Here is a 27,406-nt window from a genome sequence, read left to right on the forward strand (position 1 = left end):
CTCCCTGGGCAATTTCTGATCCTCAGAAATGGATTCTTCTGTGGAGCAGAAAGACTCTTTTTAATTATTACATAGAAAATGTGTTTAGAAAGTATCTCAAGAAATGTGCCATCCTCTTTTTAACAGGTAAGCTTTTAACACAAGGAGGTGCTGTTGAGACTCAAATCTTTGGGACAGATCCAATCATGCATGATATACAGAGTGATGTATTTGCACAAAATTTCTGACGTGAGTACTGTTGCCCACATTTAAGAATTAAATCCTGGCTCTGTGCAAAGTAACTTGTGCTATGCTATGAATTCATAACCTTGGAGAATACGTAAGGGTCAGTACTACATTGTGCACAAATGTGTGTGTTTCTGTAAGAATTGTCAGCGTTCTCTTACAAGTTTCCAATATTTATAACTGGCATTCAAAAAGTCTGTGGGTAACATTGCATGGACTACTGTTAATAGCCTAAAAAACACTCAGAGGCTAAGAAACATAAGAATTAAACAGATTAGGAATTGATTCAGGGTTCATGTATTTAGAAATACTCTGAGAAAACCTCATGATTTCCAGAGCTGCTAAGCAAGTATAACTCTCATTAACTTTGGTACACTAATATACAAAGACGTTCAGCCCTACAGATAAACAAAAGCAGAAATAATTAATCAAAACTAAATGAAAGAATTAAAGGGTGACTATGATAAGCCATGGAACCTCATTATAAGTATACAGTGCAAGGTGTAAATATAGACTCATTTTTTTACAGAGGAAATATAAAATAGATTAAAATGAAGATTTTTATTGGAAATATTGGCATTATACCTTCCTCAGAATCCTATTCCTCTCCAAAAATGGTATGTCAGAATATGTTTCCTGTGCTGGTTGCCAATCTCTCATCATGAAAAATGAAGGCAGTTGCATCACAGGAGCTCCTGTCCATAGCTTTCTCTGGAAGATGCAGTTAAGATAGGAGCATGACTTCTTGAAGAAAATGGCTTCTAGAAAAAAGAAATCATTAGTTTCTCAGTATTCACTTTGTCCATGTTTGGTTTTTAAATAAAATGGGGTTTGGTTTTTTTTTTTTGGCGAGGGCAGTGCGGGGAAGAGAGTGTTTAATATACATATTTTAAATAGTGTCTATATTATTTATTCATTTTTTTAACTGGAAAAAATACAGTTGACATTGTGAAATTGCTATCTGTCCTACTTCTGTGATCATAGCACTGTGAAAAGAGTTCAAACATGAGAATCTTTATGCTCCCTTTGTCTGTCAACTTCACTAATTAAGCCCACTTACATCTTTCCACCCAAACAGACAGTCATTATTTTTATTTCAAAATGACAAGAAATAGGGTAGTGGAGTCTCTCTTCCACTTGTACTCCAGTGTTCTGTCCTTACCTTGCTCTGTCTGGCAGAATATATGCAGGCAGATGAGAACATACAGTTCGGAAAACCGTAATTGAACACACCAGGATTCACAGTGGGATTCCACTTGCAGAGAATGAGCTCTCTGCTTCTCAGTAAATTACCCAGAGGAATTTCCAACTGAAGAAGACAGTCTGTTTTACACACCAGAAATTACATGAAAGGGTGGAAACACTGCTCCAGATCAGCATCATTAGCATTTATATAGTCAAATTATTGCAGACAGTCGTTACTGGAAAACAAATCTATCTTCAAAACACCTTAATGAGGTCAAGACATTTATTGCCATTCAGTGAGGGACAGATGTGTTATGTGTCGTATCTGATGTCATCCACTGAGTCATGGGCAAATCCAGAATATACTCTAAGGGAGGCGAGAATGACTGAAAAGAAAGTGTTTGCCCCTGTGCTCACTGCAATAAGTCTTGCTGTCTCTCCACAGAGGAGGGCAAACTGATTTCTCTTCCTACTATCTTCTCTCACACAGCTCAGCTGTTAACTGTAGATTAGACCTCCTGGGACAATCTTGTCTAGAACATTCTTGGTTTTAGCAAAACTTGACCTTTCAAAACAAGAGTATATGGGGGGACTTCTTGGTGACACATTAGCAAATTTTATGGCTGATTCATTCATAGCCATTTTTTCTTGTTTCTGAATCTGTGCCTAAAACTGCAATAATCTATTTGACACTACTAAAAAATACTTTTTCTCTATTTCTTGTATTTATATATTCTTTACTGAAGTACTTTTTATAATCTTCTAAATTTTTGTAGAAAATTTTGACTACTCATAATTTGGATGGCTAAAACTTAAACAGTTTTGCTGATTTTTTGCAGCATATCTTTCTAAAGAGTCTATAATTCATTTTAAACAGGAATCTCAAATTAAGTGCAATTCTTCCATTTGAAAGTTGAATTCTCTGGAAAGAAAAACTTCGTTAAATTTTGCTGAAATTGAATGGTCACAGTTAAACTTTCTAGTTCAGTACTTCTAACTTTCACCGTTTTATCATATGTTTTCAGAATTTTTTTCTCTTGTTTCTTAAGCCTTGGCATCTGAAATCACGCAGGTATTGGGAATCTTGTTTTTCTTTTGAAAAGCATAATTTTCAATGTTTCTTGAACAGCAGTAACAGGTGCTGCTGTTCAAGAAAGTATGAAATAGGAATCCAAAGCACTTAAAAAAAAATGAATGTAAAGAAAGTACTTGAATTATTATCATCTTTTAGGATGGTGCTGGCTAGGTGAAACACTTATATATTCATTTGATTCTGTGATATGGAATTTTCAGAATTCACAAGAGAACATTTCCGGTATTGACCTTGGAGAAATCCTGAAGAAGACAGTCAGTGCAAGCAGGAATTTTTATGTTATGTTAGGGTGAGAGACACTAGTCCCCTTTTTCCCCTATTTCAGTCCTTCTCAGAGTAAAGATGAAGTCATTGTAGTCTTGCCCTGCATGCCTTCAAGTCAAGGCTCCCATGTCCTGCAGTCATGCCAGAGACATCTGGAAAGAAGTGGGCACAGGATCAGGATATGAAGGAGTTTTAAAATATTAAACTCAGGTTTGCCATTATGAAGTTGCTAATCCCATTAGATTCCACAAGAAAAACATCTGGAAACCCAGGTATGTTGCAAAGACCCAAATCTCATCATTATGCACTTACATATTACTTCACTCGTTAGCACAGCTAAACACTGCAACAACATAACTAATAGCAGTTTAATGATAAAAAGAGTGCACTGATGTAAAACTAATTGTCTCTCATGGGAAAGAATGAGGAATACTTGTGATATGGCTCAATACTGACAAAAATGAAGATGTCATAAGATTAGACTTGTTTTGCTTGAATTCATACTTCCAGGAATAACAGACATGGAGAAGCTGCTCCACTGCTAAAGTTGGACCATCATATTTTTTAACAAAATAAAACAATACCATAGTTTTTACCATGTAAATATAGTTCAAAACCATGTAAATATGCTTTAAATATGAGAAATTATTTTAAAAACATTAAATATCTCATTCTTGTGAGATGTGTATTGGATGAATTCACTTATATAAATTTATGATAATGCCAAATTACTTGAAGGCAGAAGAAAAAGACAGCCTGATTTGGAAAATAAATTTCTTTTTAACATCAAATAGCCTTTCAATCATGATATTTCTCACACAGACTAGAGAAGATCGTCACAAGCATGAATGATGTACAGAAGTTCAAAAGTACCTTTTTTTTTCTACAAAGAGTTAAATAACAATGCTATTCACTGAAGAGGTAAAGTGGAATTTTGAGCAGAAAGCATGTTTCAAGATCTAATGAGATTTTTAGGAACAGAAGCATCCAAAACCAATTACTTTATTTCTAATGACTGTTTGTTAAAAGGAGCTCAAAAGGCTAAGCACAGTTGGGACCAGTAAAAGAAGGAAATTAGGAACATACATCTCCATAGTCAGCTTCTTAGAACAGCTCACTTAGTTGTTTCAGATCAAAAAGTTTAGAAGCAAAACAGGGTATTTCAGCTCCCAAAAGCATACTTTTGGTTACACAACAGAAGCCTTTCAATTAGCTGTTAGAGTGACAGATCATGAGGATTTGGCAACTCTAGATCAATAAGCTGACCCTAGGATTTCTTTGGTTTGTGTTTTTCCTCAGACTATCAAGAAAGAGAAAAAATAGCAGCCCAGAGAGAAAAAGTACAGAGACATAAAGCATCTGCACAGTATAGTCAGAATAATGGTGACCAACATTTTTCAATACCTTTCACTAGATGCTCTTCCTTGACCTTTCTTCACCTTATTACATTGCTTTGAAACAAACAAAAACATTTCTGCTCTAAGTCAAAGTCAAAAGCAGGGCATTTTTCAGCTGTTTTCCCACATCTTCTAGCTGTGGTGAACTTCTAATTGCAAATTCTTCTCTATATGTACATTTCAGCTTTTTTCTCTTTTCTTTTTCTTCTTTAAACCAGAATGAAACTTGACAGCAATGAAAGCTTCACATTCATCTAGGATGTACAGATCTTAGAGATTGTACCATTATCTCTCCTCAGCTGTTCCTTTTCTGTCAGCACAGACATTTCACAACAAGCTTGGAGGCTTTCCTCTGTGTCCAGCAGCCTTAAAAACAAAATTAATTCAGTGCTATGAAATTAAATAATGCACCCAAAAGAAAAGAAAATGTAACTTTACTACTTTTTTTCATTACTGCAGTTTCTTCTGGGCTACAAGTAAACAAATCTTATTCTGCAACAGGTTTCTGATTTCTCCTTCTAGTTCATCCAAGGCTAACATTCATAATATGGACAGCTAGGGAATCAAGTTCAGAATTTATGTGAGGTGCTAGACCCGCATGAAAGTGAGGGACATCAGGTTTAAAAAAAGTAACATAGCACACATGTCTCTGCATAAAATCCAAGCTGTATGTCAGGAGGCTCTCCTCCCACATCACATAAAACACACTGAATAACAGAGGAATGGATTGGTGAGGTGGACCATAAGGCAGCATTATGGCAATGAAACATGAGTACAGGAAACAGTGAAACCTGCTGTTACACAAAAACAAAGGGTGAGGAGAGGGACACTCATGCCAGTGGAGAGCAGACACCTTGGAGTTCAGATGGATATGACCAAGGGAGGAGAACCTGCCCAGGAAACAAGTTACTGCAACAGCAGGCTGTGGGTCTGTCCAAAATTCACGCATGGAAAGACAAAAAGGAAGCTATTGCATGAGGGCAGGACATGTTGGCAGCAAAAAGCAGTAGGAGGTCTCCTTTCCTGAAAATCCTCTGTAAGAAACATAGCTTTTATGTGACTGGGCAAAAAGTACAGACTTCTTAATTTGGAGCCGGGATATCCAAGAGGGTGTGATGAACAGCCAAGGCAGGCCTTGATCTTGAATGCTGGACAAAAAGTTTTTCAGTCTCTGTGTACGAAAGTAAGATTCCAATGTCTAAAAGGAGTAAATGTATACTAGATTTTACTATTTTTTTGTTTATGACTCAAACCTGTGTCGGGTCACTTGTCACCTGCATTAAGTTCCAAACTCGCCCTTTTATAATTACCCAGTACACTTCCCTGATCAGGGGAGACAGAACATAACCCAGGGCCCTCCTTTTGTAAGTGTGTGCTGCGAAGGTGTAAGAGAGCAGACACATTATGCACCTGTACAGAGCTGTCAGGACTTCAAGTCAACATTTGAACATCCCTGTCAGCAAACAGAGCAACTCCTGGACCTAAGCCTGTACCAACTCTGGAGCCACCTACTATAGTACACAGCATGCCCATATAAACTGGAACATCCATCGGTAAGTGAATGAGAATCTTTATGCTCATACTGGCTTATCTGTGCTTTGTAACTTCTGAGTAAAATTATTAGTATTGCTCCAAGGAAGATGAGGGAAAGATAAATGAGATAGCTCATTTCTATTTTAGACCAGGAATCTCAAATGGGCAATAGGGATTGTTTCCCTTTTAATGTACTTTTTCAAGTTTGAAGGGAGGAATGGAAGAATATGCATTAAGGCCACAGAAGATTTCTTTCTTGAGCTTGTTTAGTGAGAACAGTGTTAGTCAGCTGCCACTGACAGGTTCTACTGACAAAAAAAAAGGATAAATCTCATTATAGTGCGCCAGCACCCTGCTTTGCCATATCCCAGATTTCACAAGCTAAAATTACAAGCAAACTGGAGAAAAAAAAAAAAAAAAAAAGTGAGTATGAGATAAAAGCCAGAGTGAACCAGAAGACAGAACACTGTCAGAAAAATCACATAACAGCAATGAATCATACCATGGGACTTAAGCGTCATAGAGCCCCATGAAATGAAAAAGTTCCATTGATTTCCTCTCAGCTCCATGAGTGGGTTCCTTTATCAAATGCCTTTGAAAGTAAGACCTCCTGCTGTTTTTTTTATATTAAACTGGGGAAAACCACATTCCATTGTCAGGGTTGCTGCAAGGATGTAATCAGAGGTTTGGCATCCCAGTTCACAGAAACCAGGCAACTTGGAAAAAAAAAAAACATACTTATAGTTGCTATTTTTCTTTTCTAATAGAAGGTTGAATATAATTACCTTAAAACTAAGTGACATCAGGGGTAGATAAGATTAAAACAAATAACCTTTCTTCCAACTATGCATTTCCTTCATCATTGTGATAAAGTGATAATTGCCTGGAGATTGCTTATTGCAAAGGTGAGCTCTTGTCACTTAGGAACTCCCTTTTCAGGTCACTCTCCAGACAAGAAGAATAATTTACAACATGAACCATGAACCTGAGCCACATTTCTATTCAGCTGTACTGAAAATTAGAATGAGAGTAGCAGGGGTAAGACTGGGGGAGGAAACTTCCATAGGCATCAGGTATGTTGGGAAGCTACTGCATTATCTCAATGAATAGCTGCCATCATGGAGAATCAGTATGAGAAAGAAAATGGTCCAATTGATTAGCTGATTAAGATCCACCAGCCCAGATAGGATGAACATTTACTAAGGGTTTCCTGTTCCTGAAAATTATAGGGTTTGTGTTTTTATTATTATCTTTGGGAATAAGTATACAGTCAGCCTATCACATTTGGATTTCCATGAACCCCATGTATGGGCTGACTTGGACTTACTGTGAAGGCAGAATAGATAAGATGGAACAAAACAGTATGAGCAGCATTTTCCATAAGCAAAACACAGAGTATGTTTATTTATAACTGCTTTTTTTGCATAAGGGGAAAACAAAGGAAAGAAAAAGAGAGAGAGAGAACATTCACAAAAGATGCTAAAGCTTTTCCTTTAAGAGGGTGTATCTGATGTAAACAAAAAATTGCAGCTGTATCCAGCAGACATTAAAAAAAACTTGGAATAAAACAATTTGACATATATGAGATGTATATGTATATACATTTACTGCTACATTGGATAGCAGCATTGAATACATTCTTTGAGCTAGAAGGAAAACTGTTCAACGTAAACAAAGCTTGTCAACTACAAGCTGACATGAGATGGATGTTACTTATTTGGCTTACTTATTTGCCAGTTGAATCAGAAGAATTCACCTGCTGGTGTACAGTGTCACGTAGTCAGAGCTACGGAAGATGAAGTGAAGAGATGCAACTGCATGTGTGGCTTCAGTCCCAGAGGCAAGCTTGCCTGAAAAAAAGGCAGCCTCCAGTCTGCTATCACTACACCTAGCTGTTGCAGTCCTGGGGGGCTGTACGGCAAGCAGGGCCTGCAAGAGGTCAGTGAGCACCAGGTCTGAAGGGACAAGTTAGAGTGATGTAGATTTTTGCCACTGGGCAATTCCTTCTCCCTGGCAAGGCATTCAGGAGGCTGCTTTTGCTTACTGCAAAAACGTTTTCAGCCACCACCTGAGGGGAGTCACAGAAGTGGCCTTATTATATAGGATGAAAGTCCTGTCCCTGATGCTTTGTGGACTAAATGCATCTATATTATAAACAGTATTCTGGAAGATATTTTCACATACATGAGAAGAACATCTAATCCCCTCCCCCATTCCTTTCCTTCCTAGTTAACATAACTACTGCAATTAACACTATCAGATACCTATAAATGGAGTTCTCCGTGGAAAATACAGATGTTGTACTTCCATCAGTACAACTTGCAGGGGAAAAAATAAAAATCAGGTTTCAAGGTATTTCATTTGAACAAACCTTAAAGTACAGCTTTAAAACATGTATTATCAGCATCTGCCTTTAGAAGTTGTCAGCACCTCACTTTGGGTAATTAATTCTACTTAAAGCAGTTGATGGCAATCCAGACTGATGAACATGTGGGAAAAAATAAAAAAATAGAAAAGAAAAGATAAAGGAAAACAAGAGAGACATGAAAAGATAGTGGAAAGTAAAGCTAAAATATGTTCTATCAGCGACGTCAAGGGGTGAGGAAAAAAAACACTTAAAAGGAAGAGAAAAAGAATTATAGCAGCTTAGAAAACAACAAAATGTGTGAGGAAAATTCCTTTCAAAACATTTAATAAGATTGTCATTATTATTATTATTATTATGTTTGTTGCTGTTGGTTTTTTTTTCTTTTAAATACAGTTATCTAAGCCGAATATGGATCTTCACTGTATTCCTGCTTTTTTCTGACTCTGTTCTGAGCTGCTGTAACAGTAGATAGAATGATAACCTTAGCTACAATGACATATGCATATACTTCCTCACTTTTCAAAACCAATTTGTATTAGAGAACTGGTAGCAAGTATCATAAGGTTAGTGGTATATTAATCAGAAATTTCCTACCAAAAGGAAACTCACACTTTAGAGCATTCCCAGTACTGAATAAAAGATAAAGGATTAAAAATAATTAAATCTATAAAACAGGATACTTTAACAAAAAAAATCTGTGTGAAGATATTACTGTGCTTTATTCTAAGCCAATTTTATGCTAAATAGTAACTGCCTGTGCTGTTGTCCTCTCATTCAAGATTTTTTGTGTCCTTCATTACTTCTATTGAACAAACTTCCCAAAGCTGTGTTTCCCATTATGCATCAGGATAAAAGAATTCCCACAATGCCTTGCTTTGATTCAATAAGACAAAAGAGTGTGTTACATTATTGGAAGCACACAGGGTATGTATGGTCACCTCAGATAAATGGAGACTACTGTTGAAGTTTGGTTCAACTTAGCAAATCCACACTCCATTACTTTAAGGTCCTGGAGATCCTTGCTGTTTCAACAAAGAAAGTTAGAATACATGCACCTCAAGGTTTCAGCCTGCAAGTGTTTCTTTAGTACAATCAATAATTAACTAATTTATCCAGAAAAAGTATTCATGAATTTGAAGTGGTCACTAGAAACGAATCATATCCAGCGCATAAGTTATGTTCTGACTACTCTACAACTACTTAATCAAATCTGGTCATCTTAAGCTGTCTATCAGTCTACTAGAAGGTGTTTGCTGAGATGGTGGTACAACTTCCAGCAGCTCCCAAGAGTTGCTATGCCTCTTTTCTTAACATTTCCACACAAATGGCAAGATACTGCATTGCACCTGGAAGATATATGAGGCAGTATACAGAAGACCAATTCCAAATGGACTACAGGAACAGAAAATCATAGAATTATATAAGTTAGGGTTGAGAACATGTGTGAAAATAAAATAGTTAGGAAGTATCAGCTAAGGGAAGTCTTAAATCCTAAATCATGAACGCGATATGACTGTGGCATAAGTGGAAATAGCAATCGGTTGGAGGAAGGCAATAATACTGAAATGTATTTGAATGTGTAACTTACTCCAGGCACTTGCTTACCTATACCAAATAAGCCAGGAAGAGAGCTGCTTGAACTGCAAAATCTTGTTGTGTTTTCTTAAATGATGATAAAAAGTACTAAGGTCTGAAAAGAAAGAGACTGAAATATCACACTTTGGTACATAACAAGTTATATCTCCTCTGTGGTTAGTTAAAGCAAGGTTCTACTTCCTCTTTCCATTATAAAAGAATACATGGACACTTTTGTACTACCCACAATGTTTAGACCTTTAAAAAAAAAAAAAAAAAGTCTGCATTTTTTTCCCAAAGCCATAGATCAGCTCATTCCAAAATAAAAACCTCAACCTGACAGGAATTCTCCTGACCTGAATACTGGAAACATTGTCTAAACCCAAGACACCAGAGAAATGTCTCATTCTTAAAGCTAGGTTTGTATCAGAACCCAAATATTGAGCATAGCTCAAAAGAGAAGGACATTATTTCAAGTCATTTGATAATTTTTTTAAGTAAAATAGACATAATAAAGCATAATAACTATACACTAGCACGTTCCCATTCCTTTCTTTGAGAAAAGCACAGGAGGTGGAGAGAGGAGGAGTTTCACATAGGAACAGAAGCAACAGCTCTGGAAAATGTCATGCTACAAGTGATCTAAATGTAAATGAACACATGGTACTCTGGAACAGGAACTTAATGTTTGGGGTTTTTTTCTTTTCTCTTTTTTTTTAATCTGGATAGATTTATTTTGAATACTGAGACTGCTGTCTGTAAAGTTAGAAAACTGTGGGTCATGTCTAATAGTTTCACCCAGGTGGCACGATGTCTCTGAGGTTTTCAACAAGCTTAGAAGAGTCCCTGCCAATTCCCACAACTTTTCTCTTTCTGTTATCTCTCATGCTTAACTGTATGTTCCCTGTTCTCCTCATCAGTCCCTCAGTCCCTGATGGAGCTTCATGCACCTAGCACCATGTATATTACCTCTTAATCCCTGCCTCTGCCCATTCTGAAACCTCTGTAAACTGCTATTCCATGCTCAGACGAAAAGCAGCACTCTCCTTTTTCCCCATATGAGCCACTCTTCTTCAGGTGTATTCTTAACTTACACTCCAAATGAAGGAAGAGCCATCAATATGTTAAAAATCAGTAAGACTGCTCACTCTTTACTACTGTCTTTCTGAATCTTCATTTTTACGGTGGGTAGTATCTTTTCCTATGGTCTTAATTTACATTTCAGTTTCCTATGGAAACATGCTGCTTCAGGTATCAAGAGCACTGTAGCACCCTTACAAAGAAGGTAAATCAATTCTGAAAAAGTGTATATGCAGCTATATTACTTACAAGATAACTTTTTTTAGAGTTTTACCTTTCAGATTCTAATGTCTGACTTGCAAGAATAAGCAACTGTCTACTGCATACTACAGATTTGCTACTATCTTCCAGATACCTCTAAATGGAGCTTGTCAATTAATTGTACTTTGATTTCCATTGTTGGAAGTGTAAAGTCATCAGGTCACTTCTAAATGCATTAAAAAAAAAACAAAAACCAAGGTAACATACTCTCATGTCATGATATTTTACTTGTAGCAGCCTATAAATGTCTTCAATAATTTTTAAATTTGCTTAGCACAATCAAAATATAAAATGCCATCCATGGATTTTTAATGGTTTAATTTTATAATACTTGTTTAATTTTCTTTATTACCACACATCTATCCACTCCATTTTATGGATCAAGCCCATAAAGCTGGCATTCATTAGTATGCTGAGGTTGCTTACATGCCTCATGAGCAAAAGCCTTTTCATTAGCAAGATGCAAATAATTATTTACTTCATCAGCTCTCTCACACCTCTCTAGATTCCTCACTGTAACTATAGATTCTCCAGTGTTTGGTTTTTTTTTCCCTAAAATTCCCTCAGCAGACACTGAAATCGGGTTTACCAGCCATTCTTGGAACTAATGTTTCATAATGTTTCAATTCAAAATTAAAGATAAACAGAATAAATGGGCAAGCATACACAGACAAGGTGGTAAAACAGCAAAGCATTTTGGAAGAAATTAAAAACCATGGAAACACTGAAGCTCCTGTTCTGCTAGAGGGTATCCTTAATGCATGATGATTTAATCCTGGAATGAATTTAGCAACTGCTTTTTCATATGCTCACAAAACTATGGTTCACATCCCTCCCACAATTCTTTCCTGATAAGACTAAATATACCAACTGAACAGCCCTATCTTCCAAACTGTTAGTAGAGCAGTTACCACCTAAAAAAAAGTAATAAACGACGCCTTTGGGATACAGACTTCCTTTCTTCTACTTGTATCAATTCTGAGCAGACAACATTCCATATGCGTTTGTTCATTTATTCAAGGATGATGAGCGTTGTACATGGATTGCAGCAAAAGTCAGAATTAATTAGTGGAGGGATGGAAGCTGTCAGTATGATTGTACTTTTAAAATGCTTCAGTTCAGTTTATTTAAAGTTCGTTCCTATGCTAAGGACAAGTCAAAAACAAATCTGCATCAACAATGAACCAGATGGTGAAATTTCGAGACCCACAAGAAAATTCCAGTGGCTTGACATCACAGCATGCTTCATTTCATCACCTAAACAGTTAGGACTAGTATTTAGCCTTTAATGACTGTACATATAAAGGACCACAAACCATAGAACTTTTGCTCAGGTATTTCCAAATGTGCCATGGATCTCCCAGCTGAACTGAAGTCAACAGAAACTGCAGTCATTAGATCACTTAGGAGCTGTGCCTCTACCATGGTTTAATACTCTTAAAAAGTCTGTTGTAAGATACCTACAGCCTATCAGAACACTGGAAAACAGCAGGAGCGTAGATACCCATGTAGGTTTTTTGCATATAGTACCCGAAGACAAGGGCGTCAACAATGAAGATAGTCAACTCAGGACAAGAAAGAGAGGGTAAATTTCAAATGTGACATATGAAAAAAAATCATTTTCAAAGTTTCAGAGAAACGAAAGCCAAGGAAGGGCAAAGAATGGGGAAAGAAAAGAAGTACTTGAAATTAGTTTTGTTCCCAAAGTGCTGGAAAAATGAAGAACTTCAATTTCATTAAATTATCTAGAATGAGTTTCTGACAGACTAGTTATTGGTTTTAACTAGCCCCACTTTCTTAGAGAGGATTACACCCTTTAGCTCTCTGCTGCATCTGCCAGTGTCCTGCATACTCCAGTGCTTTGTGTGGTGCTTTTAGCTGGTTCTCATCCAGCACTTACAGCTGAATTTCCACCCTTCTGTCCTGGGCTGAGTTTACTTCTGTTTGTCTCCCACCTATTCCGATTCAAACATGGTGCAATTCAAACCTGACAAAAGACATCAAGAAATGGTGAAGTCAAACATTTTTGATAGGTTTTTTGGAAGCCAATCACTTCTGGGTTTGGTGGGGTTTTTTATTTCCTTAATTTTTAGATTTCCCTTTGTTTGGCTTCAACTTCAGTCACTCAGCTGCTGTTTTGCCTTTGCTCGTGGGACTACAAAGGCTGTCTTCTGCCATTACTTTTCACTGCCTCTAGGTGTAGACAAATGTTCTCTATATTCTATTGAAAAAATACCTCAGAAAGCTAAGCTAGGCTTTCCAAGGGACACTCATTTAAGCTACCTATATGCTTGCAGTAAGCCACTGACAGATACATCATATCAGTCTACAAGTCATAATACTGTTTCATTTCTGCATAAAAGAAAATTCCGCACGCATTTGGTTCTCTAAATAATGAGAATTATTATTATTGCTTCCTATATATAGCGAACGTCAGAAAGAGAAGCTGTTTGTTTATTGCTGCAATTTTTCATTTTGTTTTTTAACTATTTCCAACCAATTCTTCCCATTCTCTTAACTGTTTCCAGCAGGTATTATTCTGCTTTGGACCCAAATGTTTAAAAGCAGATTTTTACACACCAACACCCTATGCTTCTTAGAGGCCACAGAAATACCAGACAGAGTCAGGTAGCAGAGGCTGAACAAAGCCAGGGTAACAAGGGGCAAGGACAATGCCAAACATGCCTTAGTCTGAGGGGGTCTGAGAACAATTCTAGTCACCTTTTTTCATTGCACTACTGAAAAACAGTGAACTTGAGACCAAAGGTAGTCACATAAACTGGGGCTACTATAAAGAAATTTACAAACACTGAAAAATCCTTGACTGCTACAACAGGAGCACAGTTCACGATGTGAGCTGCTACCTGAAGTGGAAAACCACACCTCATTGCACAGGCATTTTTCATCCATTAACTTCTCCATCCTTCCAGTCCTCCTGCTGGTTGAATCTCACCCCATCCTTACCCACCTCCCACCCTGTTCTGTCCCTCACAAGCACTCACTTTTCAGTCCTGTGTCCCTACTGCACCTCTTACTTTCTGTTTGCTTTGGGCTGGGCTCTTCACCTTTTCCATTCAGTAGCAGTAATGAACATATAGAGATGCACATGCATGCACTGCTGCATCTTTTTTAGCTGAAGTACACTCCTCCAAGGATTATTCAATCTTGAAAACATTTTTTTTTCTCCCACATGACTCATTTCGTACAAGATGACAGCATCTTGTCATGCCCGCTCTCAGTCTGGCCAGGGTTCTCTTCCTCCTGTGTCACTTCCAGCAGTGATTCACAAGCCCACAAATTATTCTGCCATTACTTATATTTGTTTATGAAACCGCCAACAGATGGATAATGGTCTTCCAAAATAATAGTTACCTCCAGGCACACATAGTGACAAAGTACCATGAAGTGCTTTTCTTTAGACCTTGTGTTCTTCTTTATGATACATGAAAAGTGCTTAAATGGTTTCTGAAAGCCTTTGACTGAACTGCTATTCCTCAGTGAAGTCAGTTTTCCATAATGCTGTACACCTTACTCTCCATGTTCTCCCAAACAAGCCCAAGAAGCCAAAATTCAGTATTTCTGATACTCTATTTTCCTCTTAGAAACAGACAGAAAACATAATTTCTTTCAGGATTTAAAAGAAGTTACAGAAAAGGTCTCATTACTGTAACTCCAAGAAGGTACATTGGCATAGCCGAAGATAGTCATGAAAGACAGAAGGAAGAAAACAGTTTTGCAAATTAAAGGGCTAAAATTTGATACATCTGGAAATGAGCTCAAAAAGAACAGCACAGTGAAGACCTAGATGCTTCCACTCAACACTTGTTTCAGATTTTATTTTGCTTATGCTACGCTTTGTTTTGTTTTTCTAAACATAGTCTAGGCCTAGTGGCCTCCTTTTTTCTTATATGTCCCTGTTACATGTTAACACTTCGTCTCTGTGTGAATGCAAAAGGAATAGAAAAGTGAATACATTCTGAAATGACAAAAGATATTCTAGTTTTGCCTTATGGCTTACCCTTAAGTTAGAATAAAATGCAAATAAACTTACATATTTTTTTGTTATTTTCTTGACTTGCCTATTTTAAGAAACTGTATTTCTCTAAGCCTCTAAGGCTTTCTCAGACTTACGCAAGACTGATTTAGGGTTGAATAAAAACATCCCCAAGCAAAATATAAAGATTAAATAAGAAATATTATCTCAAGTTTAATCATGGTAGTTTGAATGTTACTGTAGTCATTCAGCATTTTTGTAGAACTCATCGTTAAAATATCCCTGAAGTCCATGTTTTAGCTCACAAGAAATTCAGAAAGGCAGTATAACTCTCAAAGTTAGATTTCAGATGACATTTTTAGAGGGGTAATGGGCTTCAGCTCATTTCTAATGTAATGAACCTGACTCAGAGAAAGAAAACCTTATCACCATTGCACTTAATGCAAGTGCTGTAAGTTCCTTTGGGATTTTTTTTTCTTCTTTTGCATATAAGTTATTTTATTTTGAAATTGACTAACTAATAGTTTTATTCAATCCATAATAAATTCAGTAGCAAGCAAGAACTTGAGATGGTGCTATGCCTTTTTTCTAGTCAGCATTTTTTGGATGACTCCCCAAGGAGCAAGCATCGTTTTCCTGACAGCAAAAGCTCCAAAACACCAAATAAAAAGTTTACATCATTAGAATATATATTAAAGCAGCAGGTTAATAACCAGTAAAATACTTGCGAAATACTTTTTATGGGGTAATCTAAAACATTCAAATTTCTCTTTTAAAAAAGGAGCACACGAACAAACCAAAAAACAAGACTCACTTGTACCCTCCAGGATTTCCAGACTCAGAATGTTTTCACGATGTATTTAACTTCCAAGTCACTGCAAGACAATAACTGACACACCTGACTGCGCAGTTCCCTATTCTACCTTCCTATTCCCTTGTTTAGATTATTGTTTTATTTATGCTTTAGAGAGTGTCAGTAAACACACTATTGAAAGAGACTCATCTGTAGATCCAGACAAGCCTAGTAATGATCACACTAAATCACAACCTTAGAAGACACAAGTTCTGTGGCAATTCCATGAAACTGCCAGATACGCTCAGCCCTTGCCTTTAAAGACTAATTCTTTGCTGTTCAAAATACATGTACTGCAGAACCCAAGGCCCTGATGACAAACCAACAAGAAAGAAAGGGACTGTCATGCAAAAAACATTTTAAAAAGATTCCATTTGCAGACATCACATTAAACAGAATCTGAAATATAAAGCCCAGTTCTGGAGCTTAAAGAATACATTTGATGTCATGTTTGTCAAGATTAATTTGAATTTAGCAGCAGTCTGCAGATTTCTAAAAGGGGTAAGGGACACATTGGCACAGTATTTGGCCCACCACTGGATGTCTAAAGTTCACAGACTATAAGAATCACATTGCAGCATACAGTAACTTCTGAATTGTGTAATAAATACATCTTCAGAAAACACAAAATAACAATGAAAATGGTTGAGTGTTTTTTACAATAACTTCACAGAAAAAGCCAGGAATATAATGCATTGTACATAATCACTGTACTGGAATGTCATATCAATGACCGTGCTATACACTGAAAGATGACTTTCCAAAAATGCTTACCTATTTTCTCTGCTAAAGAAAATGGGATGAAGTTACATCAGGGGAAGTTCAGATTGGCCATTAGGAAAAGATTCTTCACTGAGAGGCTAGTTGGCTACTGGAACAGGCTTCCCGGAGATGCTGTCACAACACCAAGCCTGTCAGAGTTCAGTGCCTGGAAAATGTTTTTAGTTATATAGTTTAGAGTTAGGTAGTCCTGTGAGGAGCAGGGAGTTGGGCTCAGTGATTCTTATGGGTCCCTTCCAACTTGAGATATCCTATGATTCTAGGATTCTATGAAAATACTCGTATCTGCATTCAGCACTTTTTAGTCCCAAGCAGGACTATTTACAGTGCGCATGTGGAAAATTGATAGATTCTGCACATTTGGTGCTCTGTTCATGTTTGCTACGTTCAGCAGAATATAAGATTGCAGACTTAAAATATGTTTCTTAGCTCACCCCGCTTTATAAATCAGTGTATTAAGCCAGCCTAGCAAAAAGCAAGGGTAGACAGAGAGAAAATGTGTTTAATAAAATTTTTATTTTTTTTTTTTTTAAAAGGCAGGATATTTTCTCATATAATTCTATCTCTATGATTCTATGATTCTGTAAGTAATGGTGAAAAAACATTTATATAGCGGGTTACTTACCAAAGGACAAGCCGTTTTGCAGCTGTTCCAAAGGTAGGGTGGAAGAGGGCAGGAAAACTGTACTACAAAAACAGCAAAAGTTTATTTGCTCACAACAGGTTTCCTGTTTAGAAAGAGGAACATACTGCTTAAATAAGGAAAGCAGCTATTAAGCCACTGACACACATTCTTCATAAAGGTAAAAAATATCGCCTTTTCAGAGAAAGAGAGTTTATGCTCCAAATAATAAAATACACATCTGACTACAGGAGGCTAATTTAAGGAACTTATGTTTATTTATAGGGATGTTGCAGCAGGCTCTTAGCTGAAAAAGAGTGGGGGCATTTCTAGAGATGCTTGTTTTGTCACATTTCACAGTTCACAGTTAATTTGCTTTATTCTTTTAAGATATTTTCAGAAGATAATGAGAACACCTTCTGTACATATAGAATTTATCTGTTGTTAATTGTCTTTCTGGCTCATCCTTCTCCAAGGGTTCTCATGAAAAATATTTTAAAATGTAACAAAAAGAAATTAAAAGTAAAAGAATATGCTGTATATTATGGGCAGAAAGTAGAGGAAATTGTGATTCACTATCAGATATCATAATGGTAGGAGAACCCATTTATAAATTCAAAGTAAGCTTATTTCCTTATGCATCATAAAGATACATTTCTTCTTAAAGCATGGTTTTATTATGTTTGATATCAGGCAGCCAGCCTTGCCAAACAAAAGTACATTCTCTGAAGGATGCTTGATATCAGTGGACCATAGTATTACTGCTATTGCTAATAATCCTAATGATAGCAGAACATGAACATAAAGGAAATACTAATTTTGAAAATCTAATGCTTCTATAAACAGCATCAATAAAAAGGCCAAGTTAAACTATGGCAGAGACAGAAAGACAAATATAATTAACTCACTGCAACTTTACAGACGGGCAAAAGAAAGGCGCAGCATATGATTTGTCCTGAGATTTTGGTCTTCATGCTCCAAAATCACTTATGGGCAAGGTAAATTTCTTTTTGCCTGAAAAAATTAACTCTTACTATTTATTTTGAGGGTTGCTGATGCACTCAAACTCAAAAAGCAGCCTAAGCTGACCATTTGATGATATTTTACAATAGGTCCTTTTGCAGTAGTACACTGTATAAAGGGAGGCCGCAAGGAAAAGAGAAACAGCCCAGGAGGAGTAAGAACCAGAGTTATCAAAGAAATTATATGTTAGACAGAAGTCAGGGAAAGTCTCCAAGAATGATCTCCAGGGAAATAAGTGGAAAAGAGAAAAGCAAGGAGTGTGTCTTGGCCAGATCGTTACCTCTGGCTTAGTAAGGCGGAAAAGATGAAATACTTGCAGATCTGGGAAAAGGGAGAAGAAAGGAGAAAGGAAGATGTTATCTTGACAGCACCTTTCCTCTAGCTGATGTGATAATCAGTGAGATCAAACAGACAATCATTTAGTACTACAAAGAAGACAATTATCTCTCTGTGGCATTTGGCCAAGCCACTCTAACTCATCACAGGCTAGATCAGACTTTCTCTAAAAGCCCACATCTTCTGTTATTTACAGAAAGCCAAGTACCGATGTTTAAAATAGATTCTCTGTTATGGAGACAAAGAGACAAACAAGTGGAGCTTATGGACCCTAAGGAACCATAAAGGAAACTGTCGGAAACTATCAGAAAGTATCAGAAATTAAACTGAAGCAAAATTTGAGGGCACAATCCAGAAGATTTACAGGGCTGTGGCAAAGCATAAAGAAGAGGGAAATAAAAGTTAAAACACTGCTGTGAAAGAAGGAATGAGACAAGAAGGAAGAGAGAAAGAATGAGGTGAAACAGACTCTGAAAAGGGCAATGTGATGGACTGCTGGTACAGTGAAGTGGGGAGGGGGAGAGGGAAGATAGGGAAGAGATGGGACAAACAGGGAAAAATGACACACCATATGAACTTTTGTAGTTTCTACTCATCTTTGTCTTCTAATCCTTCATTTTGCACTGATCTGACTAAATGGCACGCTGAAAACATTTTGAAGGTAGTCTGAGGAAGTGGGGCTGTGTGTACTGCCTTCAGCGGGCTTGGGCCTTCCCAGGCAGCAGCTGATAAAGCTTTTTTGACAAATTTAGAGAGACTGGAGACTAAATGCTCTCGGGGGGGGGGGGAAGCCGGAAAAGGAGACATAAGTTATCTTTCAACTACCTAAGTGGGTTGTAAATTTCAGTGCCTTTTTGTAGCTTAAACTTGGTAAAGCTGTATGTATGTGAACACTTCTTTTGCTAGTGTCTAACAGTGGCAGCACAAAGACAATGGATACATTCTGCTTTCTGCGTTTGGGCAATGCAGTCTTTGCCATTAACCAAAACTCAAATGCTAACAGAAAAAAAAAAAAAAAAAGTGCAGTATGGAGAAAAGGCAAAGGGATGCAAGAATGAGTTCCTTCAACTTCTATCATCATTGTCTTGTGAGACATCTTTTCACATTTTCAAATTCCATAACTAGAGGAATATTGTGCCCCAAATTTTCTTATTGGCCACATTAATTTAAATTTTGACATCCACTTTTTTTTATTTAATGCATCTGTGCATTCACCCATATAAGCTTGTAAAAAAAAGATTTTATTCTGTCATCAATTAACCCTAAATATGATTTAACCTTGCAAAAGCAACAAGGGAACCATCACACCTTAACTTGTCCTAGGTTTTCTTTCAGCTGGGACACTCTTTAAATGAGAAATACATAAACCTAAAGCATGATCTTGTGAAGGGTGTTGAGAGAATTTGAGCTCTACATAGAAACTTGAAGCACAGAAGGTGGCAGTGTAACTGAATGAGTTCTTGGGGCATCTGTAAGGTTACTATGGGTGAGACATTGACAGTCTTTTAGACAGATGGTTGCAGAATACTGGACTCTCGAGTACTCTTATAATGTTCTACAATATCCATCCTGCGACAGCTGGAAACACAGATGCTGTTTGTTACGTGCCAAGCGTCATCAAGAGAGCAAACTGGAGGTAACTCCTCTAACTCTTCACTAGCCCACCAAATTGTCTGGTTTTGTCAGCAGGTCATGGTTGCATTGCCAGAGTCAATGTCGTGCAGAGACACATGAGGAAAGCTGAGAAACACAACAGAGTAGCCCAGGTACAAAGCCACACTAGTGAAAACAGGCTCAGTCTCAGTGATTCCATGTTGAAGCCAATCTAGATACTGAATAAACAGTACAGAATAACATTATCCGAAACTAAGACACTATTTTTGCTTAAAGGATGAAATACATCATCCAGGAAGACTGAAAGATTAGTGTGTAATTTACTTAAGAAGAATAATAGATGATAAAAAATGGAAAGGTGTGAAACAAGCTATGTGGGAAATGCTTACACTACTTTTTGTTTCAGCAGTTTAGGTAATAAAATCCTGTTAGGGTGTAGGCAGGGATGTTAAGATGTTTGGGGTTATTTTCCTTTCAAAAAATATCAAGTATTTTCTTCATTGTTGCTGGCTTTATTTTTTTTTGCCTGAAGAGCTCTGTGGGTGTCTTGAGAACAACTGAGTCTATTGAATTAGAACTTACAGGATATCAAAACCTGAGCAACTGAAAATTGAAGAGGTTTTTAGACTTGAAATGTGATAAATCAGTCTCTTAAGTATTCACCAAACTCAAAAAAAGAAACCTTTGTTTCGAAATGTCCCAGCCCACAGTCTTTTACATCAGGCTTGAAAAAGAATACATTAATTCCTTCTGTCTTACAAATTGTTTTCTTCAAATAAACCTCAAATCTTGATATGAACAAAAAGAAGGCTTTCATGATTCATAAAGAATTAGAAAAAAATATAAAATCATCTGATAAAAACTGTATCAACAATAAAATATCTTTGACATTTTTTCCTTTTTTTTTAACCACAGTCTTAACAGAATTTTAGAAATATTGTGGATTCAACAGAAATAGTGTCCATGAGGTTTCAGGATTCTGCGCATGCAAACACAGGAAACACCTTAAAAGAATTCTAAGCAATGTTTCGTGAAATAAAAGACTTCCTTGGGATTCATTCAACCCAAAAATTCTGTAAACACAATCCAAATAACAGAGTCAACATGAATAATGGGTTTTTTTTATTAAAAACAATTATAAATGTAATTTACAAGTATTACTGTTTTGGAAGGAAGACAGAGTAAGTGTCACAACTGAGGTGGAACATTATTCTGGCATATGTACACGGTTTATACTTATTTCCATACTACTTCTGGAATGTTTGTATACTCTTTTTTCTTCAAAACAATGAGTCTTAGTTCAAATAAATTCTTTTATGAAAAGTGCTACTTGAGACACCTTTTTACTAGGTATTCTGATTCAAAAATTTTTGTTATTTTCTTGGGTGACTGTGGTGGATTGGTCTTGGCTAACATACACACAGCCACTGCCCTGATGGACTGGCAGAAAATAAAAACAAGAGCAAGAAACCTTGTTGGATCAAGATAAAGACATGCGAATCTCTCACCGCTTACCATCATGGGCAAAACAGACTTGACCTGGAGAAATTACCTTAGTTTATTGACAATTAAAATAAATATTTAATTAACAATTCATGCAGTAGGGAAAGAAAAAGAGAAAAGAAACAAACATTTACAGACTTGGGAAAAACATTTATTCTCCCCTTTTCCCAAGTTCAACTTCACTCCAAACACCTCCACACTCCCCTTGCTATTACCAGAGCTGGGTTCTGTGGTGGGTCTGTCATGGGGCACCCCAGGCCTTTTCTCATGGGGGTCACCCTGTCACCCCCACTAAGAAAGCTTTAACATGAAAACTTTATAGAATGGTTAAAAAAGATTAAATATGCTCTTTGACCCAACTGAAAAGAACAAAACTAATGGCAAGTTAAAGTAAACAGGTGATAAACAGCCCACGTCTTCAAAGGAGGTTGTCCAAAATATTTCAGCAATACCCGCAAAGAAGAAACACCCAGAGAAGTAAATCAGTCACCAGACAATGCACAAGTACTGAATATTACCTTTCAAAAACATCTGTATTTGTAAAAAGACATAGTTCATTGTCTTTTGACAGACAGCCCACTAAAAATAAATAAAGATGTCACCATAGTAGGTTGAAGCTACATACAAAATAAAGGCATTAAAATAGTTAAAAGTATACTGAACTTTCTGCCTGGAATACAAACTTTGCTTATATGCATGAAAGTTAATTACATTCATTATTACAAATCAAAAGTTGTGGATGATACATTTTATATCTATGTTAAAGAATAAAGTAAAGTTTCAATTAAGAAAATTATGAGAAATGTTAACAAAAAAGTAATCAACAGCAAGGTGATCAAATAATTAAATCACAATCAGAATGATCTAGAATAGCAAGAACTCTTATCACTATTCGTAGATCTGATTTTGAGGACAAAAAAATCATGGAAACCTCTAAGTCCTGAGTAGATTATGCATTGATCGAATAAATTTAAAGTAACAGGACATCTAACAGCAAATAAAACTTCGGAGAACATAACGTAATAGTGAAGTCATAACTAAATATGTCAGAACCAAGAGCCACTCAACATAGCTTCCCTCCCAGAAAAGTCCTTCCTCCAAAGACCTTAGTTGCCAGAAACAAGGCAAATATAAGAAAAATTCACAAAAATAAATGAAACTTCTTTTTTTTTTTTTTTTTTTAGTCAAACCATGAAGATACTATTCAGGTTAAGAAATGTACAATCAATAGGGTAATAAAACTGGAAATTTGTAAATTCACCAACGCATACATGACAACAGGGAAGAACAAATACTGAAAAAGTAGAAATTTACTTGCAAAGGGGAATGAATTACAGATTCGTCACCATATAAAAGTGAGCACTTCATTTCCCAGAAAATGCAAGCATGTAAGTATATATTCTGTGTCAATATAACCGTTCAAAGCACTTGTGTGTCTAGTGACATTGGATGAGAAAGTTGGATTAGATAAATCAAGAGCTAGAACTGAAAATATATGTGCCTCAAAGAGAAATTCTCACTTGAGCAGGAGAACCGTGGTTAGCTGCCCTTTGAAGATCACATAAGTCAGGAGAGTACATTCATCAGCGGTCTACAGGCAGTTTTGTACAGGGCCATATCCCACCCATAACATCTGAAGCTCTGTAGACGAGACTTAAAAAACACATCACTTTAGTTAAGGTTGCCCTGGGAAGAAGACCACTACAAAAATTACTCTTCTCCTCTCCTTGTGTTCAAGAAATCTTTATTTCCTTTACTGAGGCACACCACCAATAAAAAGGATAGAACATTATTGTTATCACTGCACTTCTAGGGAGGCATTTGAATTTGAATTCCTTCTAGGCAAGAAGAGGAACTGAGATGGAGTTTCCCAACATTCTGCTTTTATGCTCTGATCATCAGCTGTGAGCCTGCATGGATCAGCACTATCAGGCATACTCTGAAAGACAAAAGTGAACAAAAGTGCTCACTGACTTAGGAAACAGAAAAAAAGAGAAAGGGGTCCAGAGTTTCAAAAGAGAGTTTGACACGCTTGCTTCATCATAGACAGAAATCTTAAGCAAGTCACCTGTAGGATGGGATTTAAGAGACATCCTATTTGTGTATGTGGGGCAGGTAAGGAGCTGGATTTTTGTTTGCTTTTTGCTTACTGTACTAGTTAGGTTTTTGTTGTGAAGTGTTTCACTTTTTTCCATGTGTTGTAGAGATTGCCCAAATGTCTCACTGTTTGCTTTTTAAAGAAAGCAAGAACCTAGGTGGCCAAGTCACTTGTTGGTAACAAGTAAAGAGAATTATCATGGACCTAGCACAAGTGCCTTTAGAAGGTGACATTTTAGTGTCTGAAGAACTATGATAATGATCACATTTCTTAAACCGTTGTCACATGGGAATAATTATTTCCAGGAGCCTGAGAAGAATTACTTTACCCTGTAAAAAAAAGTAACATGTTCGTTTCTCTAGACTAAGTGGACTCCTCAGTGCTTATTAAAACTTGCTGAACACTCTATATAGATATTCCAGGCATGTCTTTGATATTTAACTTTATAAGAAGACATTACTTTTCTCATTTTGATTTCAGACAAACCATATCCTCAAGATAAAAACAATGGAAGGAAACTTGTTTCATGAGAAGCAGAACAGGTCAAAAATTACTTTTAAGTAGGTTTAAATCAATAAAATTGTCATATAATTGTCCAACTTAAAGTCTGCCTGGTTTTGTTATATTTTCTCATACTTGCACTGCAGCCCAATAAAGTGGAAGTGTTATGAGTAGCAACATAGAAATTATTCACAATGCAAAAGGAGAAAGGAAATTACCCAGTAAATATTTTGCTAAGACCATTTCTTCTCTTTTTGAGAAAGCAGAAATAACATCATTCCTTGAAAATTGTCTTGAAACTAATAAATTTCCAAGACAACTGAAAAACAAGTCCTTTTAATATGCTGTTATTTTAGTTACCTTGCTCTGATTGTGCTATATATTATTGCATGGTTCAGTAGAAGGTCTTCAGAGAACATAAAACCTCTGATTCAATATCCTTGTCTAAACCACCTCTGTATGTATAAAATCAATAACTAAACCACAAAAGGTTCCAGAAATAAGCAAATAAACTAATTATAGTAGTTGAGCTTTAATTAGCACTAAGTAATTTCCAAGCATCGCCACTATTTATCACTGTTGACTTAACAGTACCCCCTTTATGTTCGGCACTTTACCTGTGTAGATTATGCAGAAACAGAGCCAAGAACAAAACCTTTTATTCATTCTGCTGGACATCTCCAGCTATAAGATATCAGGGGCATTATGTCACACTAGTAAATCTTAATGTTTAGTCCGGTGGACCTTTCTCTCAAACTGCAAGATGATGCTTGAGATAGACAGCAGGCAATTGTGACTACTCTCAAAGGACAAAGTAGGCATTTTCAAGAACCTGAGGCAACTAATGTACCAGTGCAAGGGAGAATGTGCTATAAGAAAAATAATAAGCCAATGGAAAGCTAGGAGAAATGCATTTCTCCCATTTTTTTTGTTAGTTTTACTATATATGTGAGAAATAACACCAGTGAGGGAATGAGAAGCAAAGAAACTGTGCCATAGTAACCTTTTCCAGCCTCCTGCACCTTGATCTGTACAGATGGATTTATTGGATTCACAGGCAGCATGGTTGATTCTACAATGCCCTCAGGCCAAGGAGGCAAAAGCACAAGACTGTGAGATGCAGGAAGATGAGGAGAGACGTTAGTGAATAGCTGCATACAGGAATCTTATTTAATTCCTCAGATCACGACACTGACAGTGTTATCTAAGCAGTTATTGCTGTGCAGCTTAGACCCAACATACATCCAGGTGAGAATTTTCCACATATGTAATAGCTTAAGCCCATTTTGCACAACTCCAAATGGAACATTAAAGTGGGAAACAGGGGATGTTCATATCCCTCACATTCCTGCAGGTATGTTAAACTTAAATGGAGGAATCAAAACTAGGCAGTTGCCTCTGCAAAGAGAGCCCTGTGTTAATGATGAAGAGCCCAGAAAAGCTTCCATTATTCATCTGAGTTGTTGTGTTGAGCCAATGAATGCCTACATCAGGGAAACACTTTTCTAGAGACACCGTCTGTGCATAGATATAATGCTATGTGTAGAACAAGCCACAGAAACACATGATAAGAGGTTGTCATTGTAGGCCTTGGCAAAATATTTTCATAAGCCTGGAACTCAGACCTGCCATGAGAGGTTCCAACCAAAAAAAAAGAAATTATTTCTAGGGAGATGATGTTTTGTAAGTGATTGGTATCCACATTTATGGAAAATATGGTAGGATTTTGGCGTGTCTCTGCTGTCTCTCTTGATAGATTGCTTATGAATCCAAGCTTCACAGATCAGCAGCTAAAGATACCAGGTCCTGAGCAGCCCAGCCCAGGACATTTTAGTATCTCCATCTCTGCTCCATAATAATCATAACATTCCAGCAGCACTGGGAACTCCAATCTGAGACAGCATTTCAGAGCTGCCCACCTGCTTTCCGTACAGGTGGAAGCAAAGCAATCTTTAAAGCCATAGACTTATTTCTTACTTTTTCCCAGGAAACCAGAAGATGAAGATTTTCAAAACCAAGCCTTTCTTCAACTGTTTGCTTGCAGAGCAGATTACAGGTGCTGTGCTGTGCTGTGCTGTCCTGAAGCACAAAGTAAGCATTTTCAGCCCATCAGAATTTCCCGAGCACAAAAATGCTGAATTTTTTGTTCCTCTCCTGAAAACTCACTGTCAGATCAGATGCACGTTTCAGCTGAAAGGAGGACATGTTTTTGTAAATACACGGCTTTCTTATTCAGTTCGGGTAGCGTAAAATAGCTTATATTCAGGTATTGCATGTCAAAACCAACAAAATGCTTTTTCTGAATACTGTTTTAAAAGAATTAATCTGATTAATTCTATTAATATTAATGAACACTATTCACTTAAATACCCTGTAAAGAGATGAGAGAATGGACACTATAGGTGCATGAATAGTCAGCAAGTCTTACAAATTGCAGAAGCCCTGAGGGAAATTCATGTTCTAAATGAGACAATGTGTGATTGAAAGTGGCACATCAGGGAAGCATATTCCATTCCATTTAAATTATTGTCTTTATTTACGCTCTTATGTTGTTTATGATGGATTATATTTTGTTTGCCAGATATTCTGTGTTTTCATTATTAGCAAGTAAGCATCTGCTGCTTCAGCACTCCTAGGTAGCAGCTTCAATTAGAGTAATATTCTCATTAAATTAAGATGTTTATAATGTCCACCGTGCAAATACAACAGGGGAAGAGGATAATATAGGTCAGTTTGAGTATCTCATTTAAATCAAAGGTATGGCATTTTAAAAGGCAAACAATGCTTTCATTAACACAAATATTACACATACCAAAGTCCCATGTCTTTGTCTACAGCAGCAGCTATGTACCAGGGGTACAATAGAATGTTTCCAATCTCTCCCAAAATTGGTAGCAGACCGCCATTAAGGAGATAACACCCTTAAACAAAGGCAGGTCCCATATTCCCTGTTGTGGAGCTGCATGATTTTTTTGCTGTAGTAGCCTTGAGCAGCGTTCATGAGAAATCAAGCAGTGTCATGCCATGCTCATGTATGAGCTTGTGTTTATGGAAGACCTTTTACTCATCGTTTATTTCAGGTCTTTGCTAGATTTTACTGG

At 36.8% G+C, this 27,406-nt stretch overlaps 2 long non-coding RNA genes across 2 annotated transcripts; both read right to left on the bottom strand.

Moving 5' to 3' along the window:
- Positions 1-767: 767 nt before the first annotated feature.
- Positions 768-2,221, bottom strand: LOC134165489 (uncharacterized). The gene is made up of 2 exons (XR_009965559.1): positions 1,388-2,221; positions 768-986 (listed from the first exon to the last, which is right to left on the bottom strand). It is a non-coding gene; the product is annotated as an uncharacterized LOC134165489 (long non-coding RNA).
- Positions 2,222-2,646: 425 nt separating this feature from the next.
- LOC134165490 (uncharacterized) lies at positions 2,647-9,738 on the bottom strand. Its single transcript, XR_009965560.1, has 3 exons — positions 9,671-9,738; positions 4,172-4,530; positions 2,647-2,919 (listed from the first exon to the last, which is right to left on the bottom strand). It is a non-coding gene; the product is annotated as an uncharacterized LOC134165490 (long non-coding RNA).
- Positions 9,739-27,406: the final 17,668 nt, after the last annotated feature.

Source organism: Pezoporus occidentalis, unplaced genomic scaffold (assembly GCF_034315485.1).
Source record: "Pezoporus occidentalis ecotype Australia unplaced genomic scaffold, CSIRO_AGI_Poc_V1 ctg24, whole genome shotgun sequence".
NCBI lineage: Eukaryota > Metazoa > Chordata > Aves > Psittaciformes > Psittacidae > Pezoporus > Pezoporus occidentalis.